Raw genomic sequence first — 5,452 nt, forward strand, 5'->3', positions numbered from 1 at the left:
ATGAGGTGGGGGGCAGTGAGGTGGGGGGCCATGAGGTGGGAAGCCAGGGCTTCCGTGGCAGGCCCGTGCTGGGCGGGCTGTGGCATGGTTTCCACACAGCCTACCTTGCTGTTCCAGTTCCAGGGTGCTCTGGAACTCAAGGCCCCAGCTTGCAGGTTTTATAGAACTGAAAGGACATGGTCCCCAAGACATGGTTCCATGAGGTCCCCTTAGTCACCAGGGTCCAGGCTGACTGAGCAGAGACACTTTGGAGACACAGGTGACAGCAGAGACAGGTGCCTGGTCAGCTTCTCACACTGCCCCTTGAGCATTCCAGAAAGCAGGTTCCAACCTCAGCCTCATGGGCTAGTCATTAATAAACGCATTTACTCCTAAGTGTCATCACGAGACCAGAATGGCCACCAAACAGCCACAGCCTGAGTCACTGCCCTACATGACGTCACAGCAACAAGCCAGGTGCAGAACACGGCCTCCCGGCCTCCCGCCCCTGGAAAGAGGAGTGAGGTCAGCAGCTGCCCCCTCGTCACAGTGCCCGCACTGCACGGTTGGGGTTATGTCCCCCACTGGCCCAGAGGTGGGACCGCTGCAGTCCTGGCCTCTTGCTAGCTCCGCGATTGAATCCTGACCCTGGTTTGTTCTGAAGAGGAAAGAGCGATCTAAAGGTTCTGAGCACCTAGGGAGCCTTTGCCGGCAGTCTTCACGAGCAAAACGCGCGGGCCCTGGGAAGAGAACGGGCCTCTCACTGTGCATGGGTGCCACGCGGCTCAGCCGGGACTGGGAACCCAGCCGGTCACATGGAGGATCAAAATGCTTTGCAGCAAGGTCAGCTCCTCCTGCTGCCCCGCTTCTCGGTGAGCTTTCCGAAGGCCCCGCAGGGCAGCATTTCTCACGCGGGAGCTGAGCTCCTGCCCACTGGGCCATGCACGGAGCCCACAGCTAGAGAAGAGCCGGTTCACAAGGGTGTTGGTGCCCGGAGCTATGTTCTGTGGCCGAGATATATGTCTTTAACGTGAGACTCAGTAGCGCTCACACTTAGCGGGCCCCCCACGCACTGCCCCAAACGACGAGGCTGTAGCCAGCAGGCAGGGTCTGGGGTGCTCGATGTTCCCATGCGTGAGATTGCTTTAAAACAATACTGGAGATGGTGGGGCAGCAGGAGTGGTTAGGGCACTAGACGCCCATGTGACCAACCACGGTTCAAGTCCTGGACCTGATGGCTTGGAGACCATGCCAGGCACACGTGCATGGGTGCCCAAAATCTCCACAGGAGAATGGAGAAGGGGCTGGGGCACGGCCTCCCCCTGCAGGGTGAGTTTTAACTTTCCCTCTCCCTGCCTCTCTCTGTCCGGCAAGTACATGTGCCCTAGGGAAAAACTGTTAAAAAGTACTAGAGATGATGACAGTAAACCAGGGTCGTTGTAAATTCATAATTACGAAAGCTGGGTGTTGGGTGCATGGAGACATTATAAAACTCTTTGTTGTATATATCTGAAATTTTCAGTAACTAAAAAAACACCATGAGTGTACTACCAAGATAACTCCCTTAGAAGGCAAAGCTGAGTTAGTCATCTGGTCTCATCCCATGACGAACCATGCGGGGTTGACAGAACCGTCTGTCTCAGGTTCATTTGTGAGACAGGGTCACCTCTTCCCTCCCAACTCGCTCTCTTACTTCCATTAGGAGCCCCTTTTTAAAAGGATTAGAATGGGAGGGGCCAGCAGACAGCACAGTGGTTTCGTCGCTGGATTCCCACATGGTCAACCATGGTTCAAGTCCCAGACCTGGTGGCTTGAAAATCACTCTGGGCGTGTGTGCGTGCGTGCCCAAGATCCCAGGAGGAGAGTGGAGAAGGGATTGTGGCGTGGCCATCCCCCATGGGGGGTGATTTCTCAGTTCCCCTCACACTGTCTCTGTCTCTCCAGTGAACTCACATGCTCTAAGGCAAAAACCTTTCAAAAAATAGAGGACTAGAATGAGACTTAGCTGTAACACGTTACACACTCCACGGTGCATGGTGCGGTTGTACTCAGAAGAACTGTATTGAAAAGAGCACCCGGACCACTGTGGGCTCTCCCAGCCTTTTCCCCGGGAGCCGCCTGCCATACCCCGTCCTGTGCTGGGGCCAAAACCATTCCGGACACAGTACCGTGCTGCAGGGCCCAGAGGCAGCTTCATGTTTTGGAAAGATTTCATCAACAGGAATAGTCATCTCACCCACATCTGTCCTCTCGGGAGCTTAAAAAGTTATGTTCATTTTTTACTTTTTCCAGTTACTTCCATGAGTGAAGTCTGACTTTTTAGGTGCGAGTTTGCAGCAACATGACCTGGAGCGCCACCTGCTGGTCACAGCTGAAACGCTTGGGTTTGCATGTGGGCCATCACCCAGCACCTGACTGAGGTGTGTATCATGCCGAGAAAGTCTCTTCACAATCTAAATGGTGTGTAGTGACTTAATGGATGAATAATACTTTAAAATGAATCAAAAAGTGGTAAAAAAAAAAAAAATGAAGATCCCCTGGCTCCGGGCCTATTGAACTGAAGCCCTGAGGCCGGGAGCAGGGGACGAGAGTCAGCGCTGAAGGCCAGTTCTGGGAGCTCTGAGTCCCCAGACTTGCCTGACAAGAGTCCTCTGGAATGCTCAGGCCCGGAAGCGCCTTGTGTGTTAAAGAGGCACGCTCACGGAACACCCGGGGCTAGCGGGGCACTCAGCTCTCGACTGTCCTGCCTGAGCGGGAGAGCGCGACAGTGGGTCTCCGGGACCTGGCTGCAGCCCGTCTGGGTGTGGGGTCTGGCACGTGAGCACAGCTAGGTCACCGTGGGCCTCTGTCCCCTCCAAACCTAGCCCACCCCCAATCCCTGCCCTTAAGCCTGGCTCTGGGTGGACTTTGCCTCTGACATGAGTGAGCGATTCTGTGATGCCCACGGCCTGATGGGGAGGGCGTCCCCTCGGAGATCCCAGTCTGGTCTGCTCTGTCAGCTTCTAACCTGGGCCTGCACCTCGCTCTGTGTCCCTGCCCTGCAGACCAGCATCCTGGAGTTGGAGCTGCCTTCGGTTGTGGCAGGGAACAGGTTCCAGCCTGCAGGTGGTGACCCAGCCCGTCCTCAGCTCCATCTACAATTCCTCCCGGCCCTGCCCAGCATAGCCCGAGCAGACCATGGCTGCCGTCCTGTCCTTTGGAGGGCAATGAAGAGGCCTGGTCACTCCAGCGCACTCCTTTGGGAGGTGGTGATTAGAACCTTCTCTGGGGCTGGCTCAGTGACCTAGTGGTTAAGGGAGCTGGCTCCCACGTGGCTGCCCACAGTTTGACTCCCGGCCCCGGTGGCTTGAAATACACAAGGTGTGTGTGTGTGTGTGTGTGTGTGTGTGTGTGTGTGCACATGCATGTGCAGATCCCAACAGGATGGGGAGAGGAGGAGGGGTGTGGCGTCACCACGTCCCGTTGGGTGCTTCCCCCAGCCCGTCTCCCGAGAGCGCACATGCTCTCTGGCAATGAAGACAAGCTCTCTGCCCAGCTGAGCCAGGGTCGGAGGGGGCAGATGAACCACGGATGGAGCCCGGGGCGCACTGAGGTACGTTGTGAACCCAGAGGAGATGCGTTTCCCGCCTTGTCCTTCCCTCGCAGACCTCCCCGAGGGCACCCACTCCGAGAAGTGCTCCGAGGAAGTTCTCGAGCTTCTCCCTCTCCACACCATGTCGGGGCGCTTCATTTCAAACGCCCTGTGTTCCCCTTCAGTCCTAGGGCCAGAGCCAGCACCGGGTCAGGAACAGGCTGGCGGGCTGCTCCACACCCCCGTCCCTCTCTGGACAGTGGAGTGCCTGTGGCCCCAACCACAAAGCCCGCCGTCCAGGGCATGTGGTGCCCTGCCCAGCTCCCTGCGTCCTGCAGGGCCTTCCCACCTGCCCCGTCCCCCTTAGGTGCCCCAGCTTGCAGGGTGAGTGATGCCGGCCCGGCCCAGCCCGGGGGTTCCGCAGCTCTGCAGAGGCTGCCTGCACGTGAGTGAGCAGAGAGACGCAGGGCCGGGACCCTGTCCCCGCACCCCCGTCCAGCTCTCTGCTTCTGTGCGAGGCGGCCGAGCGGTGTGAAGACGGTTGGTTTAACGCAGGCGCGTGCTCAGCATGCAGTGCTCAGCACCCCAGGGCCACCCAGACAGATGAGCCACCTCAGCCGGGGCTCGTGCACTCCTGCCGTCCTCTTGGGGGCCCTCCCTGGGCATGATAACCTTTGCCCTGGGCTGTTGGTGCCCTGATTCTGAGATTCGGTCCAGAACAGCGAAGGGGGCCCCAACATCAGCACGAGAGGACTGGCTTGAGCACCTGCTGCCCGCCCAGGCCCTGCCCTGGCCCCCAGTCCCAACAACTGCGTCCCTATCTGTAAACAATTGTTTCTCTCTTCCAGGAAAGAAGGAGACTAGGGGTGGGGAGCACACTGAAGGGGCCCCGCTGCCGTTCTGCCCGGCCTCAGCCAGCAGGACCACGGGCACACACGCGTGCAAGTGCAATGGAACAAGGGGCACACATGCGCGCACACACGCGTGCGAGGCCGACGGGGCAAGGAGCCAACCCAGGGCCTGCCCACATGGCTCCCATACTGCAGAGCGTGGCAGGGCCACCACGCCTCCATGGCCGGCCTGAGCCCCGTCGTGACTGGCATCCCCAGTTCTGTCCTCGCGGTTCTTCCTGGCCTCCATCCCAGGGTTCGACCCCGGGACCACTCCCGAAGGCCGGCTGCCTGGCCCCAGGACTGCCGCCTCCTAAGGCTGGAGGCTCCGTCTGCTCTTCACCCAACCTCCCTCCACCAAGCAGCCTAGTGTCTGCGGAACTGGGTTCTGAATCTGACTGAACCCCGAGTCTGCAGACGTTTACATGGGTAGAGGGGAGACAGAGAGAGGGAGGGGAGAGGGCCCGGTGGCACCACGACCCCATCTGCTCCATTCCTGCCCCTGGGTGGGATTTCAAGCACACACACCCAGCGTGCTTCCCAAGCCTCCAGCCTCGCTACTGGTCATGTGGGGTGCAGTCTCCTGGCCACCAGGCCACTGGTCTGGCCCTGAGTGCCTGTCTCTCGCTCTCATGGAAGAAATTTTTAAAAAAACTTAAAAAACTGGGGCCAGTAGGTGACGTGGTGGCTAAGAGTGCTGGACTCCCACATGGTCGACCGTGGTTCGAATCCTAAACATGATGGCTTACTTTCTCACTTTCCCTCTCTCTCTCATTTTCTTCCTCTCTGGTCAAACAAAAATAAACATAAATAAGTTAAAGTAACTCTTTTAAAAAAAAAACCTTAAAAACTAAATGAGGAGCAGGCCCATAGCCTAATGGTTGGGGGAGTCGCCCCCCACATGTGCAGTTTGAATCCTGGGCCAACAGCTTGAAAAACATGCCGGGCACATGTGTGTGCATGCCCATAATCCTGGCAGGGTGGAGAAATGGAGGAGACGGGATTGTGGAGT

The 5,452-nt window shown here is 57.9% G+C and overlaps 1 long non-coding RNA gene across 1 annotated transcript; it reads left to right on the plus strand.

Moving 5' to 3' along the window:
- The first annotated feature begins 528 nt into the window (after nt 1-528).
- On the plus strand, nt 529-3,325 carry LOC114004716 (uncharacterized). The gene is made up of 3 exons (XR_003546787.1): nt 529-851; nt 2,272-2,399; nt 3,024-3,325. It is a non-coding gene; the product is annotated as an uncharacterized LOC114004716 (long non-coding RNA).
- Nucleotides 3,326-5,452: the final 2,127 nt, after the last annotated feature.

The sequence above is a fragment of the Tupaia chinensis genome, unplaced genomic scaffold, assembly GCF_000334495.1.
Source record: "Tupaia chinensis unplaced genomic scaffold, TupChi_1.0 Scaffold139733_1, whole genome shotgun sequence".
In the NCBI taxonomy this organism is placed as follows: domain Eukaryota; kingdom Metazoa; phylum Chordata; class Mammalia; order Scandentia; family Tupaiidae; genus Tupaia; species Tupaia belangeri.